Source organism: Schistocerca cancellata, unplaced genomic scaffold (genome assembly GCF_023864275.1).
Source record: "Schistocerca cancellata isolate TAMUIC-IGC-003103 unplaced genomic scaffold, iqSchCanc2.1 HiC_scaffold_788, whole genome shotgun sequence".
Classification (NCBI taxonomy): domain Eukaryota; kingdom Metazoa; phylum Arthropoda; class Insecta; order Orthoptera; family Acrididae; genus Schistocerca; species Schistocerca cancellata.
In genome coordinates, this window is record NW_026046799.1 from 19,699 (window position 1) to 43,037 (window position 23,339).

General features: G+C 50.1%; 29 non-coding genes across 29 annotated transcripts; all 29 read left to right on the top strand.

The window, feature by feature from the left end:
- The first annotated feature begins 248 nt into the window (after positions 1-248).
- Positions 249-321, top strand: Trnaa-agc (transfer RNA alanine (anticodon AGC)). Its single transcript has one exon. It is a non-coding gene; the product is annotated as a tRNA-Ala (tRNA).
- A 1,008-nt stretch (positions 322-1,329) lies between these two features.
- On the top strand, positions 1,330-1,402 carry Trnaa-ugc (transfer RNA alanine (anticodon UGC)). The gene has a single exon. It is a non-coding gene; the product is annotated as a tRNA-Ala (tRNA).
- Positions 1,403-1,825: 423 nt separating this feature from the next.
- Trnaa-agc (transfer RNA alanine (anticodon AGC)) lies at positions 1,826-1,898 on the top strand. Its single transcript has one exon. It is a non-coding gene; the product is annotated as a tRNA-Ala (tRNA).
- A 1,008-nt stretch (positions 1,899-2,906) lies between these two features.
- Trnaa-ugc (transfer RNA alanine (anticodon UGC)) lies at positions 2,907-2,979 on the top strand. Its single transcript has one exon. It is a non-coding gene; the product is annotated as a tRNA-Ala (tRNA).
- A 423-nt stretch (positions 2,980-3,402) lies between these two features.
- Trnaa-agc (transfer RNA alanine (anticodon AGC)) lies at positions 3,403-3,475 on the top strand. The gene has a single exon. It is a non-coding gene; the product is annotated as a tRNA-Ala (tRNA).
- A 1,008-nt stretch (positions 3,476-4,483) lies between these two features.
- Positions 4,484-4,556, top strand: Trnaa-ugc (transfer RNA alanine (anticodon UGC)). Its single transcript has one exon. It is a non-coding gene; the product is annotated as a tRNA-Ala (tRNA).
- Positions 4,557-4,979: 423 nt separating this feature from the next.
- Positions 4,980-5,052, top strand: Trnaa-agc (transfer RNA alanine (anticodon AGC)). The gene has a single exon. It is a non-coding gene; the product is annotated as a tRNA-Ala (tRNA).
- A 1,008-nt stretch (positions 5,053-6,060) lies between these two features.
- Trnaa-ugc (transfer RNA alanine (anticodon UGC)) lies at positions 6,061-6,133 on the top strand. Its single transcript has one exon. It is a non-coding gene; the product is annotated as a tRNA-Ala (tRNA).
- A 423-nt stretch (positions 6,134-6,556) lies between these two features.
- Trnaa-agc (transfer RNA alanine (anticodon AGC)) lies at positions 6,557-6,629 on the top strand. The gene has a single exon. It is a non-coding gene; the product is annotated as a tRNA-Ala (tRNA).
- A 1,008-nt stretch (positions 6,630-7,637) lies between these two features.
- Positions 7,638-7,710, top strand: Trnaa-ugc (transfer RNA alanine (anticodon UGC)). The gene has a single exon. It is a non-coding gene; the product is annotated as a tRNA-Ala (tRNA).
- Positions 7,711-8,133: 423 nt separating this feature from the next.
- On the top strand, positions 8,134-8,206 carry Trnaa-agc (transfer RNA alanine (anticodon AGC)). The gene has a single exon. It is a non-coding gene; the product is annotated as a tRNA-Ala (tRNA).
- A 997-nt stretch (positions 8,207-9,203) lies between these two features.
- Trnaa-ugc (transfer RNA alanine (anticodon UGC)) lies at positions 9,204-9,276 on the top strand. Its single transcript has one exon. It is a non-coding gene; the product is annotated as a tRNA-Ala (tRNA).
- A 423-nt stretch (positions 9,277-9,699) lies between these two features.
- Trnaa-agc (transfer RNA alanine (anticodon AGC)) lies at positions 9,700-9,772 on the top strand. The gene has a single exon. It is a non-coding gene; the product is annotated as a tRNA-Ala (tRNA).
- Positions 9,773-10,769: 997 nt separating this feature from the next.
- On the top strand, positions 10,770-10,842 carry Trnaa-ugc (transfer RNA alanine (anticodon UGC)). Its single transcript has one exon. It is a non-coding gene; the product is annotated as a tRNA-Ala (tRNA).
- Positions 10,843-11,265: 423 nt separating this feature from the next.
- Trnaa-agc (transfer RNA alanine (anticodon AGC)) lies at positions 11,266-11,338 on the top strand. The gene has a single exon. It is a non-coding gene; the product is annotated as a tRNA-Ala (tRNA).
- Positions 11,339-12,346: 1,008 nt separating this feature from the next.
- Positions 12,347-12,419, top strand: Trnaa-ugc (transfer RNA alanine (anticodon UGC)). Its single transcript has one exon. It is a non-coding gene; the product is annotated as a tRNA-Ala (tRNA).
- A 423-nt stretch (positions 12,420-12,842) lies between these two features.
- Positions 12,843-12,915, top strand: Trnaa-agc (transfer RNA alanine (anticodon AGC)). Its single transcript has one exon. It is a non-coding gene; the product is annotated as a tRNA-Ala (tRNA).
- A 997-nt stretch (positions 12,916-13,912) lies between these two features.
- On the top strand, positions 13,913-13,985 carry Trnaa-ugc (transfer RNA alanine (anticodon UGC)). The gene has a single exon. It is a non-coding gene; the product is annotated as a tRNA-Ala (tRNA).
- Positions 13,986-14,408: 423 nt separating this feature from the next.
- Positions 14,409-14,481, top strand: Trnaa-agc (transfer RNA alanine (anticodon AGC)). The gene has a single exon. It is a non-coding gene; the product is annotated as a tRNA-Ala (tRNA).
- A 1,008-nt stretch (positions 14,482-15,489) lies between these two features.
- Positions 15,490-15,562, top strand: Trnaa-ugc (transfer RNA alanine (anticodon UGC)). Its single transcript has one exon. It is a non-coding gene; the product is annotated as a tRNA-Ala (tRNA).
- Positions 15,563-15,985: 423 nt separating this feature from the next.
- Trnaa-agc (transfer RNA alanine (anticodon AGC)) lies at positions 15,986-16,058 on the top strand. Its single transcript has one exon. It is a non-coding gene; the product is annotated as a tRNA-Ala (tRNA).
- A 1,008-nt stretch (positions 16,059-17,066) lies between these two features.
- Positions 17,067-17,139, top strand: Trnaa-ugc (transfer RNA alanine (anticodon UGC)). Its single transcript has one exon. It is a non-coding gene; the product is annotated as a tRNA-Ala (tRNA).
- Positions 17,140-17,562: 423 nt separating this feature from the next.
- Positions 17,563-17,635, top strand: Trnaa-agc (transfer RNA alanine (anticodon AGC)). The gene has a single exon. It is a non-coding gene; the product is annotated as a tRNA-Ala (tRNA).
- Positions 17,636-18,643: 1,008 nt separating this feature from the next.
- Trnaa-ugc (transfer RNA alanine (anticodon UGC)) lies at positions 18,644-18,716 on the top strand. Its single transcript has one exon. It is a non-coding gene; the product is annotated as a tRNA-Ala (tRNA).
- A 423-nt stretch (positions 18,717-19,139) lies between these two features.
- Positions 19,140-19,212, top strand: Trnaa-agc (transfer RNA alanine (anticodon AGC)). The gene has a single exon. It is a non-coding gene; the product is annotated as a tRNA-Ala (tRNA).
- Positions 19,213-20,209: 997 nt separating this feature from the next.
- Positions 20,210-20,282, top strand: Trnaa-ugc (transfer RNA alanine (anticodon UGC)). The gene has a single exon. It is a non-coding gene; the product is annotated as a tRNA-Ala (tRNA).
- Positions 20,283-20,705: 423 nt separating this feature from the next.
- On the top strand, positions 20,706-20,778 carry Trnaa-agc (transfer RNA alanine (anticodon AGC)). The gene has a single exon. It is a non-coding gene; the product is annotated as a tRNA-Ala (tRNA).
- Positions 20,779-21,775: 997 nt separating this feature from the next.
- Trnaa-ugc (transfer RNA alanine (anticodon UGC)) lies at positions 21,776-21,848 on the top strand. The gene has a single exon. It is a non-coding gene; the product is annotated as a tRNA-Ala (tRNA).
- Positions 21,849-22,271: 423 nt separating this feature from the next.
- On the top strand, positions 22,272-22,344 carry Trnaa-agc (transfer RNA alanine (anticodon AGC)). The gene has a single exon. It is a non-coding gene; the product is annotated as a tRNA-Ala (tRNA).
- The last annotated feature ends 995 nt before the right edge of the window (positions 22,345-23,339 follow it).

The following is a 23,339-nucleotide window of genomic DNA, read 5'->3' on the forward strand; positions in this document are numbered from 1 at the left end:
TAACGGCCTAACCTCAATGAAGTCTAGAGTGTGGACAACACGTTCGTCTTACTCAGAGCGGTGGCCGAACGCTATTTTCGACGTTGTGCGTGCCACTTTAATTTTGGCCAACTACGATTCGATACAGAATGCAGGAAACCTGAAAGACACCCTCACGGACACATTGAGAGTAGTGTTTGTCTGCGGAATAATGGGAGTGCAAGGGTCTGTGATATTGATATGGTTGTATGTAGCACTATCCGTCATCAGGGGGCGTAGCTCAGATGGTAGAGCGCTCGCTTAGCATGCGAGAGGTACTGGGATCGATACCCAGCGTCTCCAGAATTTTTAACACACCAACATGCGCACACTGCCATGCAAATAATTCACAGCCAGCGAATGTGTCTAGGCAGATACGAGCGAACGATTAGCAGCCACAATTGGCAAGCGTGCTGTTACGCGCAGGAAGCACCCTCCTCCCAGCCCTATACTTAATTTAGAACCAGTACAAGTCTTCCCTTAAGATTCTCAAACCTATGTCGGAAAGATCTGCCTTGCGCCGAGTTCACAAAAATCCCACTGCACATTCCCATTCTTTACGTGCAGTCGGCTGCTACTGGTGTTGCTAGTTGTGACTGCTGATGACAGATGCCGTAGCAATCAATTCATGGAGTGAGTTGTATGTTTTGCGACACTCTGTCTCTGACAAGCAAGCGGAGGTGACATAGGCGCGAACACGGGAAGTTTGCAGCTCCTCGCTGCCTGCAGAGACCGAGCAGCCACACTAGTTGGGCGGCCTAAGCCGTAGGCGAAATGTGCTCACTCGCTTGGGCGCGACGTCAAGCTCTAAATAAGGCTGTCACTAGCGTGAGCGTTGCGTGAGCGTCGTGAAAAGTCGGAAAAGTCGTCTGCATAGGTGAGTGCAATGTTTGGGGAGCGTTTCGTAGTTTGCGCAGTGCAATGGAGACGCGGAAACTTGTTGTGGCCCAGTCTTTTGCAGTTGGACGACAAGAGTGGTACACAGTAGTAAAGTGCGAGGCAGTGAGTTGGCATCAACAGTCGAGTGCACAATGGGGCTTCAGATGTGCTTGTTACCTCAGGCGCTGTGTGATTGTCGACATGGAGTGAAAACGGAGCAATTTGTGACTGTCCTTTCAATTTAAGACGTTAAATACAGACGGAATTTGTAGTCGTAATACCAGAGCATCGAAACTACTTGGAACTCTTGTGCATATGAACGTGATCGCGCCTTTGTACACTGGTCCCTTCGCCCCTATGAACCAACCAACCATCATGTCCGCGCACATCAGAGTAGCAAAGGATGGAAAACAGCGCATCTTTGTTGCGCTTGGGGGCGTAGCTCAGTTGGTAGAGCGTTCGCTTTGCATGTGAAAGGTCCCGGGTTCAAGCCCCGGCGCCTCCATGTTTTGTGGACAGTGCATGGTAAGTGTTGGTCGCGGCGAGCCTAAAGACGCGCAAGATGTTGCAAAGCCAGCCTCACAGACTCATATGATGTATACTGACGTAAGGAGAGCAAGACGTGAATGTGAGGACCGGCTGTTGTCGAGGTGTCATCGAGTGCAAATCTATCTTAGGTATAACGGCCTAACCTCAATGAAGTCTAGAGTGTGGACAACACGTTCGTCTTACTCAGAGCGGTGGCCGAACGCTATTTTCGACGTTGTGCGTGCCACTTTAATTTTGGCCAACTACGATTCGATACAGAATGCAGGAAACCTGAAAGACACCCTCACGGACACATTGAGAGTAGTGTTTGTCTGCGGAATAATGGGAGTGCAAGGGTCTGTGATATTGATATGGTTGTATGTAGCACTATCCGTCATCAGGGGGCGTAGCTCAGATGGTAGAGCGCTCGCTTAGCATGCGAGAGGTACTGGGATCGATACCCAGCGTCTCCAGAATTTTTAACACACCAACATGCGCACACTGCCATGCAAATAATTCACAGCCAGCGAATGTGTCTAGGCAGATACGAGCGAACGATTAGCAGCCACAATTGGCAAGCGTGCTGTTACGCGCAGGAAGCACCCTCCTCCCAGCCCTATACTTAATTTAGAACCAGTACAAGTCTTCCCTTAAGATTCTCAAACCTATGTCGGAAAGATCTGCCTTGCGCCGAGTTCACAAAAATCCCACTGCACATTCCCATTCTTTACGTGCAGTCGGCTGCTACTGGTGTTGCTAGTTGTGACTGCTGATGACAGATGCCGTAGCAATCAATTCATGGAGTGAGTTGTATGTTTTGCGACACTCTGTCTCTGACAAGCAAGCGGAGGTGACATAGGCGCGAACACGGGAAGTTTGCAGCTCCTCGCTGCCTGCAGAGACCGAGCAGCCACACTAGTTGGGCGGCCTAAGCCGTAGGCGAAATGTGCTCACTCGCTTGGGCGCGACGTCAAGCTCTAAATAAGGCTGTCACTAGCGTGAGCGTTGCGTGAGCGTCGTGAAAAGTCGGAAAAGTCGTCTGCATAGGTGAGTGCAATGTTTGGGGAGCGTTTCGTAGTTTGCGCAGTGCAATGGAGACGCGGAAACTTGTTGTGGCCCAGTCTTTTGCAGTTGGACGACAAGAGTGGTACACAGTAGTAAAGTGCGAGGCAGTGAGTTGGCATCAACAGTCGAGTGCACAATGGGGCTTCAGATGTGCTTGTTACCTCAGGCGCTGTGTGATTGTCGACATGGAGTGAAAACGGAGCAATTTGTGACTGTCCTTTCAATTTAAGACGTTAAATACAGACGGAATTTGTAGTCGTAATACCAGAGCATCGAAACTACTTGGAACTCTTGTGCATATGAACGTGATCGCGCCTTTGTACACTGGTCCCTTCGCCCCTATGAACCAACCAACCATCATGTCCGCGCACATCAGAGTAGCAAAGGATGGAAAACAGCGCATCTTTGTTGCGCTTGGGGGCGTAGCTCAGTTGGTAGAGCGTTCGCTTTGCATGTGAAAGGTCCCGGGTTCAAGCCCCGGCGCCTCCATGTTTTGTGGACAGTGCATGGTAAGTGTTGGTCGCGGCGAGCCTAAAGACACGCAAGATGTTGCAAAGCCAGCCTCACAGACTCATATGATGTATACTGACGTAAGGAGAGCAAGACGTGAATGTGAGGACCGGCTGTTGTCGAGGTGTCATCGAGTGCAAATCTATCTTAGGTATAACGGCCTAACCTCAATGAAGTCTAGAGTGTGGACAACACGTTCGTCTTACTCAGAGCGGTGGCCGAACGCTATTTTCGACGTTGTGCGTGCCACTTTAATTTTGGCCAACTACGATTCGATACAGAATGCAGGAAACCTGAAAGACACCCTCACGGACACATTGAGAGTAGTGTTTGTCTGCGGAATAATGGGAGTGCAAGGGTCTGTGATATTGATATGGTTGTATGTAGCACTATCCGTCATCAGGGGGCGTAGCTCAGATGGTAGAGCGCTCGCTTAGCATGCGAGAGGTACTGGGATCGATACCCAGCGTCTCCAGAATTTTTAACACACCAACATGCGCACACTGCCATGCAAATAATTCACAGCCAGCGAATGTGTCTAGGCAGATACGAGCGAACGATTAGCAGCCACAATTGGCAAGCGTGCTGTTACGCGCAGGAAGCACCCTCCTCCCAGCCCTATACTTAATTTAGAACCAGTACAAGTCTTCCCTTAAGATTCTCAAACCTATGTCGGAAAGATCTGCCTTGCGCCGAGTTCACAAAAATCCCACTGCACATTCCCATTCTTTACGTGCAGTCGGCTGCTACTGGTGTTGCTAGTTGTGACTGCTGATGACAGATGCCGTAGCAATCAATTCATGGAGTGAGTTGTATGTTTTGCGACACTCTGTCTCTGACAAGCAAGCGGAGGTGACATAGGCGCGAACACGGGAAGTTTGCAGCTCCTCGCTGCCTGCAGAGACCGAGCAGCCACACTAGTTGGGCGGCCTAAGCCGTAGGCGAAATGTGCTCACTCGCTTGGGCGCGACGTCAAGCTCTAAATAAGGCTGTCACTAGCGTGAGCGTTGCGTGAGCGTCGTGAAAAGTCGGAAAAGTCGTCTGCATAGGTGAGTGCAATGTTTGGGGAGCGTTTCGTAGTTTGCGCAGTGCAATGGAGACGCGGAAACTTGTTGTGGCCCAGTCTTTTGCAGTTGGACGACAAGAGTGGTACACAGTAGTAAAGTGCGAGGCAGTGAGTTGGCATCAACAGTCGAGTGCACAATGGGGCTTCAGATGTGCTTGTTACCTCAGGCGCTGTGTGATTGTCGACATGGAGTGAAAACGGAGCAATTTGTGACTGTCCTTTCAATTTAAGACGTTAAATACAGACGGAATTTGTAGTCGTAATACCAGAGCATCGAAACTACTTGGAACTCTTGTGCATATGAACGTGATCGCGCCTTTGTACACTGGTCCCTTCGCCCCTATGAACCAACCAACCATCATGTCCGCGCACATCAGAGTAGCAAAGGATGGAAAACAGCGCATCTTTGTTGCGCTTGGGGGCGTAGCTCAGTTGGTAGAGCGTTCGCTTTGCATGTGAAAGGTCCCGGGTTCAAGCCCCGGCGCCTCCATGTTTTGTGGACAGTGCATGGTAAGTGTTGGTCGCGGCGAGCCTAAAGACACGCAAGATGTTGCAAAGCCAGCCTCACAGACTCATATGATGTATACTGACGTAAGGAGAGCAAGACGTGAATGTGAGGACCGGCTGTTGTCGAGGTGTCATCGAGTGCAAATCTATCTTAGGTATAACGGCCTAACCTCAATGAAGTCTAGAGTGTGGACAACACGTTCGTCTTACTCAGAGCGGTGGCCGAACGCTATTTTCGACGTTGTGCGTGCCACTTTAATTTTGGCCAACTACGATTCGATACAGAATGCAGGAAACCTGAAAGACACCCTCACGGACACATTGAGAGTAGTGTTTGTCTGCGGAATAATGGGAGTGCAAGGGTCTGTGATATTGATATGGTTGTATGTAGCACTATCCGTCATCAGGGGGCGTAGCTCAGATGGTAGAGCGCTCGCTTAGCATGCGAGAGGTACTGGGATCGATACCCAGCGTCTCCAGAATTTTTAACACACCAACATGCGCACACTGCCATGCAAATAATTCACAGCCAGCGAATGTGTCTAGGCAGATACGAGCGAACGATTAGCAGCCACAATTGGCAAGCGTGCTGTTACGCGCAGGAAGCACCCTCCTCCCAGCCCTATACTTAATTTAGAACCAGTACAAGTCTTCCCTTAAGATTCTCAAACCTATGTCGGAAAGATCTGCCTTGCGCCGAGTTCACAAAAATCCCACTGCACATTCCCATTCTTTACGTGCAGTCGGCTGCTACTGGTGTTGCTAGTTGTGACTGCTGATGACAGATGCCGTAGCAATCAATTCATGGAGTGAGTTGTATGTTTTGCGACACTCTGTCTCTGACAAGCAAGCGGAGGTGACATAGGCGCGAACACGGGAAGTTTGCAGCTCCTCGCTGCCTGCAGAGACCGAGCAGCCACACTAGTTGGGCGGCCTAAGCCGTAGGCGAAATGTGCTCACTCGCTTGGGCGCGACGTCAAGCTCTAAATAAGGCTGTCACTAGCGTGAGCGTTGCGTGAGCGTCGTGAAAAGTCGGAAAAGTCGTCTGCATAGGTGAGTGCAATGTTTGGGGAGCGTTTCGTAGTTTGCGCAGTGCAATGGAGACGCGGAAACTTGTTGTGGCCCAGTCTTTTGCAGTTGGACGACAAGAGTGGTACACAGTAGTAAAGTGCGAGGCAGTGAGTTGGCATCAACAGTCGAGTGCACAATGGGGCTTCAGATGTGCTTGTTACCTCAGGCGCTGTGTGATTGTCGACATGGAGTGAAAACGGAGCAATTTGTGACTGTCCTTTCAATTTAAGACGTTAAATACAGACGGAATTTGTAGTCGTAATACCAGAGCATCGAAACTACTTGGAACTCTTGTGCATATGAACGTGATCGCGCCTTTGTACACTGGTCCCTTCGCCCCTATGAACCAACCAACCATCATGTCCGCGCACATCAGAGTAGCAAAGGATGGAAAACAGCGCATCTTTGTTGCGCTTGGGGGCGTAGCTCAGTTGGTAGAGCGTTCGCTTTGCATGTGAAAGGTCCCGGGTTCAAGCCCCGGCGCCTCCATGTTTTGTGGACAGTGCATGGTAAGTGTTGGTCGCGGCGAGCCTAAAGACACGCAAGATGTTGCAAAGCCAGCCTCACAGACTCATATGATGTATACTGACGTAAGGAGAGCAAGACGTGAATGTGAGGACCGGCTGTTGTCGAGGTGTCATCGAGTGCAAATCTATCTTAGGTATAACGGCCTAACCTCAATGAAGTCTAGAGTGTGGACAACACGTTCGTCTTACTCAGAGCGGTGGCCGAACGCTATTTTCGACGTTGTGCGTGCCACTTTAATTTTGGCCAACTACGATTCGATACAGAATGCAGGAAACCTGAAAGACACCCTCACGGACACATTGAGAGTAGTGTTTGTCTGCGGAATAATGGGAGTGCAAGGGTCTGTGATATTGATATGGTTGTATGTAGCACTATCCGTCATCAGGGGGCGTAGCTCAGATGGTAGAGCGCTCGCTTAGCATGCGAGAGGTACTGGGATCGATACCCAGCGTCTCCAGAATTTTTAACACACCAACATGCGCACACTGCCATGCAAATAATTCACAGCCAGCGAATGTGTCTAGGCAGATACGAGCGAACGATTAGCAGCCACAATTGGCAAGCGTGCTGTTACGCGCAGGAAGCACCCTCCTCCCAGCCCTATACTTAATTTAGAACCAGTACAAGTCTTCCCTTAAGATTCTCAAACCTATGTCGGAAAGATCTGCCTTGCGCCGAGTTCACAAAAATCCCACTGCACATTCCCATTCTTTACGTGCAGTCGGCTGCTACTGGTGTTGCTAGTTGTGACTGCTGATGACAGATGCCGTAGCAATCAATTCATGGAGTGAGTTGTATGTTTTGCGACACTCTGTCTCTGACAAGCAAGCGGAGGTGACATAGGCGCGAACACGGGAAGTTTGCAGCTCCTCGCTGCCTGCAGAGACCGAGCAGCCACACTAGTTGGGCGGCCTAAGCCGTAGGCGAAATGTGCTCACTCGCTTGGGCGCGACGTCAAGCTCTAAATAAGGCTGTCACTAGCGTGAGCGTTGCGTGAGCGTCGTGAAAAGTCGGAAAAGTCGTCTGCATAGGTGAGTGCAATGTTTGGGGAGCGTTTCGTAGTTTGCGCAGTGCAATGGAGACGCGGAAACTTGTTGTGGCCCAGTCTTTTGCAGTTGGACGACAAGAGTGGTACACAGTAGTAAAGTGCGAGGCAGTGAGTTGGCATCAACAGTCGAGTGCACAATGGGGCTTCAGATGTGCTTGTTACCTCAGGCGCTGTGTGATTGTCGACATGGAGTGAAAACGGAGCAATTTGTGACTGTCCTTTCAATTTAAGACGTTAAATACAGACGGAATTTGTAGTCGTAATACCAGAGCATCGAAACTACTTGGAACTCTTGTGCATATGAACGTGATCGCGCCTTTGTACACTGGTCCCTTCGCCCCTATGAACCAACCAACCATCATGTCCGCGCACATCAGAGTAGCAAAGGATGGAAAACAGCGCATCTTTGTTGCGCTTGGGGGCGTAGCTCAGTTGGTAGAGCGTTCGCTTTGCATGTGAAAGGTCCCGGGTTCAAGCCCCGGCGCCTCCATGTTTTGTGGACAGTGCATGGTAAGTGTTGGTCGCGGCGAGCCTAAAGACACGCAAGATGTTGCAAAGCCAGCCTCACAGACTCATATGATGTATACTGACGTAAGGAGAGCAAGACGTGAATGTGAGGACCGGCTGTTGTCGAGGTGTCATCGAGTGCAAATCTATCTTAGGTATAACGGCCTAACCTCAATGAAGTCTAGAGTGTGGACAACACGTTCGTCTTACTCAGAGCGGTGGCCGAACGCTATTTTCGACGTTGTGCGTGCCACTTTAATTTTGGCCAACTACGATTCGATACAGAATGCAGGAAACCTGAAAGACACCCTCACGGACACATTGAGAGTAGTGTTTGTCTGCGGAATAATGGGAGTGCAAGGGTCTGTGATATTGATATGGTTGTATGTAGCACTATCCGTCATCAGGGGGCGTAGCTCAGATGGTAGAGCGCTCGCTTAGCATGCGAGAGGTACTGGGATCGATACCCAGCGTCTCCAGAATTTTTAACACACCAACATGCGCACACTGCCATGCAAATAATTCACAGCCAGCGAATGTGTCTAGGCAGATACGAGCGAACGATTAGCAGCCACAATTGGCAAGCGTGCTGTTACGCGCAGGAAGCACCCTCCTCCCAGCCCTATACTTAATTTAGAACCAGTACAAGTCTTCCCTTAAGATTCTCAAACCTATGTCGGAAAGATCTGCCTTGCGCCGAGTTCACAAAAATCCCACTGCACATTCCCATTCTTTACGTGCAGTCGGCTGCTACTGGTGTTGCTAGTTGTGACTGCTGATGACAGATGCCGTAGCAATCAATTCATGGAGTGAGTTGTATGTTTTGCGACACTCTGTCTCTGACAAGCAAGCGGAGGTGACATAGGCGCGAACACGGGAAGTTTGCAGCTCCTCGCTGCCTGCAGAGACCGAGCAGCCACACTAGTTGGGCGGCCTAAGCCGTAGGCGAAATGTGCTCACTCGCTTGGGCGCGACGTCAAGCTCTAAATAAGGCTGTCACTAGCGTGAGCGTCGTGTAAAGTCGGAAAAGTCGTCTGCATAGGTGAGTGCAATGTTTGGGGAGCGTTTCGTAGTTTGCGCAGTGCAATGGAGACGCGGAAACTTGTTGTGGCTCAGTCTTTTGCAGTTGGACGACAAGAGTGGTACACAGTAGTAAAGTGCGAGGCAGTGAGTTGGCATCAACAGTCGAGTGCACAATGGGGCTTCAGATGTGCTTGTTACCTCAGGCGCTGTGTGATTGTCGACATGGAGTGAAAACGGAGCAATTTGTGACTGTCCTTTCAATTTAAGACGTTAAATACAGACGGAATTTGTAGTCGTAATACCAGAGCATCGAAACTACTTGGAACTCTTGTGCATATGAACGTGATCGCGCCTTTGTACACTGGTCCCTTCGCCCCTATGAACCAACCAACCATCATGTCCGCGCACATCAGAGTAGCAAAGGATGGAAAACAGCGCATCTTTGTTGCGCTTGGGGGCGTAGCTCAGTTGGTAGAGCGTTCGCTTTGCATGTGAAAGGTCCCGGGTTCAAGCCCCGGCGCCTCCATGTTTTGTGGACAGTGCATGGTAAGTGTTGGTCGCGGCGAGCCTAAAGACACGCAAGATGTTGCAAAGCCAGCCTCACAGACTCATATGATGTATACTGACGTAAGGAGAGCAAGACGTGAATGTGAGGACCGGCTGTTGTCGAGGTGTCATCGAGTGCAAATCTATCTTAGGTATAACGGCCTAACCTCAATGAAGTCTAGAGTGTGGACAACACGTTCGTCTTACTCAGAGCGGTGGCCGAACGCTATTTTCGACGTTGTGCGTGCCACTTTAATTTTGGCCAACTACGATTCGATACAGAATGCAGGAAACCTGAAAGACACCCTCACGGACACATTGAGAGTAGTGTTTGTCTGCGGAATAATGGGAGTGCAAGGGTCTGTGATATTGATATGGTTGTATGTAGCACTATCCGTCATCAGGGGGCGTAGCTCAGATGGTAGAGCGCTCGCTTAGCATGCGAGAGGTACTGGGATCGATACCCAGCGTCTCCAGAATTTTTAACACACCAACATGCGCACACTGCCATGCAAATAATTCACAGCCAGCGAATGTGTCTAGGCAGATACGAGCGAACGATTAGCAGCCACAATTGGCAAGCGTGCTGTTACGCGCAGGAAGCACCCTCCTCCCAGCCCTATACTTAATTTAGAACCAGTACAAGTCTTCCCTTAAGATTCTCAAACCTATGTCGGAAAGATCTGCCTTGCGCCGAGTTCACAAAAATCCCACTGCACATTCCCATTCTTTACGTGCAGTCGGCTGCTACTGGTGTTGCTAGTTGTGACTGCTGATGACAGATGCCGTAGCAATCAATTCATGGAGTGAGTTGTATGTTTTGCGACACTCTGTCTCTGACAAGCAAGCGGAGGTGACATAGGCGCGAACACGGGAAGTTTGCAGCTCCTCGCTGCCTGCAGAGACCGAGCAGCCACACTAGTTGGGCGGCCTAAGCCGTAGGCGAAATGTGCTCACTCGCTTGGGCGCGACGTCAAGCTCTAAATAAGGCTGTCACTAGCGTGAGCGTCGTGTAAAGTCGGAAAAGTCGTCTGCATAGGTGAGTGCAATGTTTGGGGAGCGTTTCGTAGTTTGCGCAGTGCAATGGAGACGCGGAAACTTGTTGTGGCTCAGTCTTTTGCAGTTGGACGACAAGAGTGGTACACAGTAGTAAAGTGCGAGGCAGTGAGTTGGCATCAACAGTCGAGTGCACAATGGGGCTTCAGATGTGCTTGTTACCTCAGGCGCTGTGTGATTGTCGACATGGAGTGAAAACGGAGCAATTTGTGACTGTCCTTTCAATTTAAGACGTTAAATACAGACGGAATTTGTAGTCGTAATACCAGAGCATCGAAACTACTTGGAACTCTTGTGCATATGAACGTGATCGCGCCTTTGTACACTGGTCCCTTCGCCCCTATGAACCAACCAACCATCATGTCCGCGCACATCAGAGTAGCAAAGGATGGAAAACAGCGCATCTTTGTTGCGCTTGGGGGCGTAGCTCAGTTGGTAGAGCGTTCGCTTTGCATGTGAAAGGTCCCGGGTTCAAGCCCCGGCGCCTCCATGTTTTGTGGACAGTGCATGGTAAGTGTTGGTCGCGGCGAGCCTAAAGACACGCAAGATGTTGCAAAGCCAGCCTCACAGACTCATATGATGTATACTGACGTAAGGAGAGCAAGACGTGAATGTGAGGACCGGCTGTTGTCGAGGTGTCATCGAGTGCAAATCTATCTTAGGTATAACGGCCTAACCTCAATGAAGTCTAGAGTGTGGACAACACGTTCGTCTTACTCAGAGCGGTGGCCGAACGCTATTTTCGACGTTGTGCGTGCCACTTTAATTTTGGCCAACTACGATTCGATACAGAATGCAGGAAACCTGAAAGACACCCTCACGGACACATTGAGAGTAGTGTTTGTCTGCGGAATAATGGGAGTGCAAGGGTCTGTGATATTGATATGGTTGTATGTAGCACTATCCGTCATCAGGGGGCGTAGCTCAGATGGTAGAGCGCTCGCTTAGCATGCGAGAGGTACTGGGATCGATACCCAGCGTCTCCAGAATTTTTAACACACCAACATGCGCACACTGCCATGCAAATAATTCACAGCCAGCGAATGTGTCTAGGCAGATACGAGCGAACGATTAGCAGCCACAATTGGCAAGCGTGCTGTTACGCGCAGGAAGCACCCTCCTCCCAGCCCTATACTTAATTTAGAACCAGTACAAGTCTTCCCTTAAGATTCTCAAACCTATGTCGGAAAGATCTGCCTTGCGCCGAGTTCACAAAAATCCCACTGCACATTCCCATTCTTTACGTGCAGTCGGCTGCTACTGGTGTTGCTAGTTGTGACTGCTGATGACAGATGCCGTAGCAATCAATTCATGGAGTGAGTTGTATGTTTTGCGACACTCTGTCTCTGACAAGCAAGCGGAGGTGACATAGGCGCGAACACGGGAAGTTTGCAGCTCCTCGCTGCCTGCAGAGACCGAGCAGCCACACTAGTTGGGCGGCCTAAGCCGTAGGCGAAATGTGCTCACTCGCTTGGGCGCGACGTCAAGCTCTAAATAAGGCTGTCACTAGCGTGAGCGTTGCGTGAGCGTCGTGAAAAGTCGGAAAAGTCGTCTGCATAGGTGAGTGCAATGTTTGGGGAGCGTTTCGTAGTTTGCGCAGTGCAATGGAGACGCGGAAACTTGTTGTGGCCCAGTCTTTTGCAGTTGGACGACAAGAGTGGTACACAGTAGTAAAGTGCGAGGCAGTGAGTTGGCATCAACAGTCGAGTGCACAATGGGGCTTCAGATGTGCTTGTTACCTCAGGCGCTGTGTGATTGTCGACATGGAGTGAAAACGGAGCAATTTGTGACTGTCCTTTCAATTTAAGACGTTAAATACAGACGGAATTTGTAGTCGTAATACCAGAGCATCGAAACTACTTGGAACTCTTGTGCATATGAACGTGATCGCGCCTTTGTACACTGGTCCCTTCGCCCCTATGAACCAACCAACCATCATGTCCGCGCACATCAGAGTAGCAAAGGATGGAAAACAGCGCATCTTTGTTGCGCTTGGGGGCGTAGCTCAGTTGGTAGAGCGTTCGCTTTGCATGTGAAAGGTCCCGGGTTCAAGCCCCGGCGCCTCCATGTTTTGTGGACAGTGCATGGTAAGTGTTGGTCGCGGCGAGCCTAAAGACACGCAAGATGTTGCAAAGCCAGCCTCACAGACTCATATGATGTATACTGACGTAAGGAGAGCAAGACGTGAATGTGAGGACCGGCTGTTGTCGAGGTGTCATCGAGTGCAAATCTATCTTAGGTATAACGGCCTAACCTCAATGAAGTCTAGAGTGTGGACAACACGTTCGTCTTACTCAGAGCGGTGGCCGAACGCTATTTTCGACGTTGTGCGTGCCACTTTAATTTTGGCCAACTACGATTCGATACAGAATGCAGGAAACCTGAAAGACACCCTCACGGACACATTGAGAGTAGTGTTTGTCTGCGGAATAATGGGAGTGCAAGGGTCTGTGATATTGATATGGTTGTATGTAGCACTATCCGTCATCAGGGGGCGTAGCTCAGATGGTAGAGCGCTCGCTTAGCATGCGAGAGGTACTGGGATCGATACCCAGCGTCTCCAGAATTTTTAACACACCAACATGCGCACACTGCCATGCAAATAATTCACAGCCAGCGAATGTGTCTAGGCAGATACGAGCGAACGATTAGCAGCCACAATTGGCAAGCGTGCTGTTACGCGCAGGAAGCACCCTCCTCCCAGCCCTATACTTAATTTAGAACCAGTACAAGTCTTCCCTTAAGATTCTCAAACCTATGTCGGAAAGATCTGCCTTGCGCCGAGTTCACAAAAATCCCACTGCACATTCCCATTCTTTACGTGCAGTCGGCTGCTACTGGTGTTGCTAGTTGTGACTGCTGATGACAGATGCCGTAGCAATCAATTCATGGAGTGAGTTGTATGTTTTGCGACACTCTGTCTCTGACAAGCAAGCGGAGGTGACATAGGCGCGAACACGGGAAGTTTGCAGCTCCTCGCTGCCTGCAGAGACCGAGCAGCCACACTAGTTGGGCGGCCTAAGCCGTAGGCGAAATGTGCTCACTCGCTTGGGCGCGACGTCAAGCTCTAAATAAGGCTGTCACTAGCGTGAGCGTCGTGAAAAGTCGGAAAAGTCGTCTGCATAGGTGAGTGCAATGTTTGGGGAGCGTTTCGTAGTTTGCGCAGTGCAATGGAGACGCGGAAACTTGTTGTGGCCCAGTCTTTTGCAGTTGGACGACAAGAGTGGTACACAGTAGTAAAGTGCGAGGCAGTGAGTTGGCATCAACAGTCGAGTGCACAATGGGGCTTCAGATGTGCTTGTTACCTCAGGCGCTGTGTGATTGTCGACATGGAGTGAAAACGGAGCAATTTGTGACTGTCCTTTCAATTTAAGACGTTAAATACAGACGGAATTTGTAGTCGTAATACCAGAGCATCGAAACTACTTGGAACTCTTGTGCATATGAACGTGATCGCGCCTTTGTACACTGGTCCCTTCGCCCCTATGAACCAACCAACCATCATGTCCGCGCACATCAGAGTAGCAAAGGATGGAAAACAGCGCATCTTTGTTGCGCTTGGGGGCGTAGCTCAGTTGGTAGAGCGTTCGCTTTGCATGTGAAAGGTCCCGGGTTCAAGCCCCGGCGCCTCCATGTTTTGTGGACAGTGCATGGTAAGTGTTGGTCGCGGCGAGCCTAAAGACACGCAAGATGTTGCAAAGCCAGCCTCACAGACTCATATGATGTATACTGACGTAAGGAGAGCAAGACGTGAATGTGAGGACCGGCTGTTGTCGAGGTGTCATCGAGTGCAAATCTATCTTAGGTATAACGGCCTAACCTCAATGAAGTCTAGAGTGTGGACAACACGTTCGTCTTACTCAGAGCGGTGGCCGAACGCTATTTTCGACGTTGTGCGTGCCACTTTAATTTTGGCCAACTACGATTCGATACAGAATGCAGGAAACCTGAAAGACACCCTCACGGACACATTGAGAGTAGTGTTTGTCTGCGGAATAATGGGAGTGCAAGGGTCTGTGATATTGATATGGTTGTATGTAGCACTATCCGTCATCAGGTGGCGTAGCTCAGATGGTAGAGCGCTCGCTTAGCATGCGAGAGGTACTGGGATCGATACCCAGCGTCTCCAGAATTTTTAACACACCAACATGCGCACACTGCCATGCAAATAATTCACAGCCAGCGAATGTGTCTAGGCAGATACGAGCGAACGATTAGCAGCCACAATTGGCAAGCGTGCTGTTACGCGCAGGAAGCACCCTCCTCCCAGCCCTATACTTAATTTAGAACCAGTACAAGTCTTCCCTTAAGATTCTCAAACCTATGTCGGAAAGATCTGCCTTGCGCCGAGTTCACAAAAATCCCACTGCACATTCCCATTCTTTACGTGCAGTCGGCTGCTACTGGTGTTGCTAGTTGTGACTGCTGATGACAGATGCCGTAGCAATCAATTCATGGAGTGAGTTGTATGTTTTGCGACACTCTGTCTCTGACAAGCAAGCGGAGGTGACATAGGCGCGAACACGGGAAGTTTGCAGCTCCTCGCTGCCTGCAGAGACCGAGCAGCCACACTAGTTGGGCGGCCTAAGCCGTAGGCGAAATGTGCTCACTCGCTTGGGCGCGACGTCAAGCTCTAAATAAGGCTGTCACTAGCGTGAGCGTTGCGTGAGCGTCGTGAAAAGTCGGAAAAGTCGTCTGCATAGGTGAGTGCAATGTTTGGGGAGCGTTTCGTAGTTTGCGCAGTGCAATGGAGACGCGGAAACTTGTTGTGGCCCAGTCTTTTGCAGTTGGACGACAAGAGTGGTACACAGTAGTAAAGTGCGAGGCAGTGAGTTGGCATCAACAGTCGAGTGCACAATGGGGCTTCAGATGTGCTTGTTACCTCAGGCGCTGTGTGATTGTCGACATGGAGTGAAAACGGAGCAATTTGTGACTGTCCTTTCAATTTAAGACGTTAAATACAGACGGAATTTGTAGTCGTAATACCAGAGCATCGAAACTACTTGGAACTCTTGTGCATATGAACGTGATCGCGCCTTTGTACACTGGTCCCTTCGCCCCTATGAACCAACCAACCATCATGTCCGCGCACATCAGAGTAGCAAAGGATGGAAAACAGCGCATCTTTGTTGCGCTTGGGGGCGTAGCTCAGTTGGTAGAGCGTTCGCTTTGCATGTGAAAGGTCCCGGGTTCAAGCCCCGGCGCCTCCATGTTTTGTGGACAGTGCATGGTAAGTGTTGGTCGCGGCGAGCCTAAAGACACGCAAGATGTTGCAAAGCCAGCCTCACAGACTCATATGATGTATACTGACGTAAGGAGAGCAAGACGTGAATGTGAGGACCGGCTGTTGTCGAGGTGTCATCGAGTGCAAATCTATCTTAGGTATAACGGCCTAACCTCAATGAAGTCTAGAGTGTGGACAACACGTTCGTCTTACTCAGAGCGGTGGCCGAACGCTATTTTCGACGTTGTGCGTGCCACTTTAATTTTGGCCAACTACGATTCGATACAGAATGCAGGAAACCTGAAAGACACCCTCACGGACACATTGAGAGTAGTGTTTGTCTGCGGAATAATGGGAGTGCAAGGGTCTGTGATATTGATATGGTTGTATGTAGCACTATCCGTCATCAGGGGGCGTAGCTCAGATGGTAGAGCGCTCGCTTAGCATGCGAGAGGTACTGGGATCGATACCCAGCGTCTCCAGAATTTTTAACACACCAACATGCGCACACTGCCATGCAAATAATTCACAGCCAGCGAATGTGTCTAGGCAGATACGAGCGAACGATTAGCAGCCACAATTGGCAAGCGTGCTGTTACGCGCAGGAAGCACCCTCCTCCCAGCCCTATACTTAATTTAGAACCAGTACAAGTCTTCCCTTAAGATTCTCAAACCTATGTCGGAAAGATCTGCCTTGCGCCGAGTTCACAAAAATCCCACTGCACATTCCCATTCTTTACGTGCAGTCGGCTGCTACTGGTGTTGCTAGTTGTGACTGCTGATGACAGATGCCGTAGCAATCAATTCATGGAGTGAGTTGTATGTTTTGCGACACTCTGTCTCTGACAAGCAAGCGGAGGTGACATAGGCGCGAACACGGGAAGTTTGCAGCTCCTCGCTGCCTGCAGAGACCGAGCAGCCACACTAGTTGGGCGGCCTAAGCCGTAGGCGAAATGTGCTCACTCGCTTGGGCGCGACGTCAAGCTCTAAATAAGGCTGTCACTAGCGTGAGCGTTGCGTGAGCGTCGTGAAAAGTCGGAAAAGTCGTCTGCATAGGTGAGTGCAATGTTTGGGGAGCGTTTCGTAGTTTGCGCAGTGCAATGGAGACGCGGAAACTTGTTGTGGCCCAGTCTTTTGCAGTTGGACGACAAGAGTGGTACACAGTAGTAAAGTGCGAGGCAGTGAGTTGGCATCAACAGTCGAGTGCACAATGGGGCTTCAGATGTGCTTGTTACCTCAGGCGCTGTGTGATTGTCGACATGGAGTGAAAACGGAGCAATTTGTGACTGTCCTTTCAATTTAAGACGTTAAATACAGACGGAATTTGTAGTCGTAATACCAGAGCATCGAAACTACTTGGAACTCTTGTGCATATGAACGTGATCGCGCCTTTGTACACTGGTCCCTTCGCCCCTATGAACCAACCAACCATCATGTCCGCGCACATCAGAGTAGCAAAGGATGGAAAACAGCGCATCTTTGTTGCGCTTGGGGGCGTAGCTCAGTTGGTAGAGCGTTCGCTTTGCATGTGAAAGGTCCCGGGTTCAAGCCCCGGCGCCTCCATGTTTTGTGGACAGTGCATGGTAAGTGTTGGTCGCGGCGAGCCTAAAGACACGCAAGATGTTGCAAAGCCAGCCTCACAGACTCATATGATGTATACTGACGTAAGGAGAGCAAGACGTGAATGTGAGGACCGGCTGTTGTCGAGGTGTCATCGAGTGCAAATCTATCTTAGGTATAACGGCCTAACCTCAATGAAGTCTAGAGTGTGGACAACACGTTCGTCTTACTCAGAGCGGTGGCCGAACGCTATTTTCGACGTTGTGCGTGCCACTTTAATTTTGGCCAACTACGATTCGATACAGAATGCAGGAAACCTGAAAGACACCCTCACGGACACATTGAGAGTAGTGTTTGTCTGCGGAATAATGGGAGTGCAAGGGTCTGTGATATTGATATGATTGTATGTAGCACTATCCGTCATCAGGTGGCGTAGCTCAGATGGTAGAGCGCTCGCTTAGCATGCGAGAGGTACTGGGATCGATACCCAGCGTCTCCAGAATTTTTAACACACCAACATGCGCACACTGCCATGCAAATAATTCACAGCCAGCGAATGTGTCTAGGCAGATACGAGCGAACGATTAGCAGCCACAATTGGCAAGCGTGCTGTTACGCGCAGGAAGCACCCTCCTCCCAGCCCTATACTTAATTTAGAACCAGTACAAGTCTTCCCTTAAGATTCTCAAACCTATGTCGGAAAGATCTGCCTTGCGCCGAGTTCACAAAAATCCCACTGCACATTCCCATTCTTTACGTGCAGTCGGCTGCTACTGGTGTTGCTAGTTGTGACTGCTGATGACAGATGCCGTAGCAATCAATTCATGGAGTGAGTTGTATGTTTTGCGACACTCTGTCTCTGACAAGCAAGCGGAGGTGACATAGGCGCGAACACGGGAAGTTTGCAGCTCCTCGCTGCCTGCAGAGACCGAGCAGCCACACTAGTTGGGCGGCCTAAGCCGTAGGCGAAATGTGCTCACTCGCTTGGGCGCGACGTCAAGCTCTAAATAAGGCTGTCACTAGCGTGAGCGTTGCGTGAGCGTCGTGAAAAGTCGGAAAAGTCGTCTGCATAGGTGAGTGCAATGTTTGGGGAGCGTTTCGTAGTTTGCGCAGTGCAATGGAGACGCGGAAACTTGTTGTGGCCCAGTCTTTTGCAGTTGGACGACAAGAGTGGTACACAGTAGTAAAGTGCGAGGCAGTGAGTTGGCATCAACAGTCGAGTGCACAATGGGGCTTCAGATGTGCTTGTTACCTCAGGCGCTGTGTGATTGTCGACATGGAGTGAAAACGGAGCAATTTGTGACTGTCCTTTCAATTTAAGACGTTAAATACAGACGGAATTTGTAGTCGTAATACCAGAGCATCGAAACTACTTGGAACTCTTGTGCATATGAACGTGATCGCGCCTTTGTACACTGGTCCCTTCGCCCCTATGAACCAACCAACCATCATGTCCGCGCACATCAGAGTAGCAAAGGATGGAAAACAGCGCATCTTTGTTGCGCTTGGGGGCGTAGCTCAGTTGGTAGAGCGTTCGCTTTGCATGTGAAAGGTCCCGGGTTCAAGCCCCGGCGCCTCCATGTTTTGTGGACAGTGCATGGTAAGTGTTGGTCGCGGCGAGCCTAAAGACACGCAAGATGTTGCAAAGCCAGCCTCACAGACTCATATGATGTATACTGACGTAAGGAGAGCAAGACGTGAATGTGAGGACCGGCTGTTGTCGAGGTGTCATCGAGTGCAAATCTATCTTAGGTATAACGGCCTAACCTCAATGAAGTCTAGAGTGTGGACAACACGTTCGTCTTACTCAGAGCGGTGGCCGAACGCTATTTTCGACGTTGTGCGTGCCACTTTAATTTTGGCCAACTACGATTCGATACAGAATGCAGGAAACCTGAAAGACACCCTCACGGACACATTGAGAGTAGTGTTTGTCTGCGGAATAATGGGAGTGCAAGGGTCTGTGATATTGATATGGTTGTATGTAGCACTATCCGTCATCAGGGGGCGTAGCTCAGATGGTAGAGCGCTCGCTTAGCATGCGAGAGGTACTGGGATCGATACCCAGCGTCTCCAGAATTTTTAACACACCAACATGCGCACACTGCCATGCAAATAATTCACAGCCAGCGAATGTGTCTAGGCAGATACGAGCGAACGATTAGCAGCCACAATTGGCAAGCGTGCTGTTACGCGCAGGAAGCACCCTCCTCCCAGCCCTATACTTAATTTAGAACCAGTACAAGTCTTCCCTTAAGATTCTCAAACCTATGTCGGAAAGATCTGCCTTGCGCCGAGTTCACAAAAATCCCACTGCACATTCCCATTCTTTACGTGCAGTCGGCTGCTACTGGTGTTGCTAGTTGTGACTGCTGATGACAGATGCCGTAGCAATCAATTCATGGAGTGAGTTGTATGTTTTGCGACACTCTGTCTCTGACAAGCAAGCGGAGGTGACATAGGCGCGAACACGGGAAGTTTGCAGCTCCTCGCTGCCTGCAGAGACCGAGCAGCCACACTAGTTGGGCGGCCTAAGCCGTAGGCGAAATGTGCTCACTCGCTTGGGCGCGACGTCAAGCTCTAAATAAGGCTGTCACTAGCGTGAGCGTCGTGTAAAGTCGGAAAAGTCGTCTGCATAGGTGAGTGCAATGTTTGGGGAGCGTTTCGTAGTTTGCGCAGTGCAATGGAGACGCGGAAACTTGTTGTGGCTCAGTCTTTTGCAGTTGGACGACAAGAGTGGTACACAGTAGTAAAGTGCGAGGCAGTGAGTTGGCATCAACAGTCGAGTGCACAATGGGGCTTCAGATGTGCTTGTTACCTCAGGCGCTGTGTGATTGTCGACATGGAGTGAAAACGGAGCAATTTGTGACTGTCCTTTCAATTTAAGACGTTAAATACAGACGGAATTTGTAGTCGTAATACCAGAGCATCGAAACTACTTGGAACTCTTGTGCATATGAACGTGATCGCGCCTTTGTACACTGGTCCCTTCGCCCCTATGAACCAACCAACCATCATGTCCGCGCACATCAGAGTAGCAAAGGATGGAAAACAGCGCATCTTTGTTGCGCTTGGGGGCGTAGCTCAGTTGGTAGAGCGTTCGCTTTGCATGTGAAAGGTCCCGGGTTCAAGCCCCGGCGCCTCCATGTTTTGTGGACAGTGCATGGTAAGTGTTGGTCGCGGCGAGCCTAAAGACACGCAAGATGTTGCAAAGCCAGCCTCACAGACTCATATGATGTATACTGACGTAAGGAGAGCAAGACGTGAATGTGAGGACCGGCTGTTGTCGAGGTGTCATCGAGTGCAAATCTATCTTAGGTATAACGGCCTAACCTCAATGAAGTCTAGAGTGTGGACAACACGTTCGTCTTACTCAGAGCGGTGGCCGAACGCTATTTTCGACGTTGTGCGTGCCACTTTAATTTTGGCCAACTACGATTCGATACAGAATGCAGGAAACCTGAAAGACACCCTCACGGACACATTGAGAGTAGTGTTTGTCTGCGGAATAATGGGAGTGCAAGGGTCTGTGATATTGATATGGTTGTATGTAGCACTATCCGTCATCAGGGGGCGTAGCTCAGATGGTAGAGCGCTCGCTTAGCATGCGAGAGGTACTGGGATCGATACCCAGCGTCTCCAGAATTTTTAACACACCAACATGCGCACACTGCCATGCAAATAATTCACAGCCAGCGAATGTGTCTAGGCAGATACGAGCGAACGATTAGCAGCCACAATTGGCAAGCGTGCTGTTACGCGCAGGAAGCACCCTCCTCCCAGCCCTATACTTAATTTAGAACCAGTACAAGTCTTCCCTTAAGATTCTCAAACCTATGTCGGAAAGATCTGCCTTGCGCCGAGTTCACAAAAATCCCACTGCACATTCCCATTCTTTACGTGCAGTCGGCTGCTACTGGTGTTGCTAGTTGTGACTGCTGATGACAGATGCCGTAGCAATCAATTCATGGAGTGAGTTGTATGTTTTGCGACACTCTGTCTCTGACAAGCAAGCGGAGGTGACATAGGCGCGAACACGGGAAGTTTGCAGCTCCTCGCTGCCTGCAGAGACCGAGCAGCCACACTAGTTGGGCGGCCTAAGCCGTAGGCGAAATGTGCTCACTCGCTTGGGCGCGACGTCAAGCTCTAAATAAGGCTGTCACTAGCGTGAGCGTCGTGTAAAGTCGGAAAAGTCGTCTGCATAGGTGAGTGCAATGTTTGGGGAGCGTTTCGTAGTTTGCGCAGTGCAATGGAGACGCGGAAACTTGTTGTGGCCCAGTCTTTTGCAGTTGGACGACAAGAGTGGTACACAGTAGTAAAGTGCGAGGCAGTGAGTTGGCATCAACAGTCGAGTGCACAATGGGGCTTCAGATGTGCTTGTTACCTCAGGCGCTGTGTGATTGTCGACATGGAGTGAAAACGGAGCAATTTGTGACTGTCCTTTCAATTTAAGACGTTAAATACAGACGGAATTTGTAGTCGTAATACCAGAGCATCGAAACTACTTGGAACTCTTGTGCATATGAACGTGATCGCGCCTTTGTACACTGGTCCCTTCGCCCCTATGAACCAACCAACCATCATGTCCGCGCACATCAGAGTAGCAAAGGATGGAAAACAGCGCATCTTTGTTGCGCTTGGGGGCGTAGCTCAGTTGGTAGAGCGTTCGCTTTGCATGTGAAAGGTCCCGGGTTCAAGCCCCGGCGCCTCCATGTTTTGTGGACAGTGCATGGTAAGTGTTGGTCGCGGCGAGCCTAAAGACACGCAAGATGTTGCAAAGCCAGCCTCACAGACTCATATGATGTATACTGACGTAAGGAGAGCAAGACGTGAATGTGAGGACCGGCTGTTGTCGAGGTGTCATCGAGTGCAAATCTATCTTAGGTATAACGGCCTAACCTCAATGAAGTCTAGAGTGTGGACAACACGTTCGTCTTACTCAGAGCGGTGGCCGAACGCTATTTTCGACGTTGTGCGTGCCACTTTAATTTTGGCCAACTACGATTCGATACAGAATGCAGGAAACCTGAAAGACACCCTCACGGACACATTGAGAGTAGTGTTTGTCTGCGGAATAATGGGAGTGCAAGGGTCTGTGATATTGATATGGTTGTATGTAGCACTATCCGTCATCAGGGGGCGTAGCTCAGATGGTAGAGCGCTCGCTTAGCATGCGAGAGGTACTGGGATCGATACCCAGCGTCTCCAGAATTTTTAACACACCAACATGCGCACACTGCCATGCAAATAATTCACAGCCAGCGAATGTGTCTAGGCAGATACGAGCGAACGATTAGCAGCCACAATTGGCAAGCGTGCTGTTACGCGCAGGAAGCACCCTCCTCCCAGCCCTATACTTAATTTAGAACCAGTACAAGTCTTCCCTTAAGATTCTCAAACCTATGTCGGAAAGATCTGCCTTGCGCCGAGTTCACAAAAATCCCACTGCACATTCCCATTCTTTACGTGCAGTCGGCTGCTACTGGTGTTGCTAGTTGTGACTGCTGATGACAGATGCCGTAGCAATCAATTCATGGAGTGAGTTGTATGTTTTGCGACACTCTGTCTCTGACAAGCAAGCGGAGGTGACATAGGCGCGAACACGGGAAGTTTGCAGCTCCTCGCTGCCTGCAGAGACCGAGCAGCCACACTAGTTGGGCGGCCTAAGCCGTAGGCGAAATGTGCTCACTCGCTTGGGCGCGACGTCAAGCTCTAAATAAGGCTGTCACTAGCGTGAGCGTTGCGTGAGCGTCGTGAAAAGTCGGAAAAGTCGTCTGCATAGGTGAGTGCAATGTTTGGGGAGCGTTTCGTAGTTTGCGCAGTGCAATGGAGACGCGGAAACTTGTTGTGGCCCAGTCTTTTGCAGTTGGACGACAAGAGTGGTACACAGTAGTAAAGTGCGAGGCAGTGAGTTGGCATCAACAGTCGAGTGCACAATGGGGCTTCAGATGTGCTTGTTACCTCAGGCGCTGTGTGATTGTCGACATGGAGTGAAAACGGAGCAATTTGTGACTGTCCTTTCAATTTAAGACGTTAAATACAGACGGAATTTGTAGTCGTAATACCAGAGCATCGAAACTACTTGGAACTCTTGTGCATATGAACGTGATCGCGCCTTTGTACACTGGTCCCTTCGCCCCTATGAACCAACCAACCATCATGTCCGCGCACATCAGAGTAGCAAAGGATGGAAAACAGCGCAT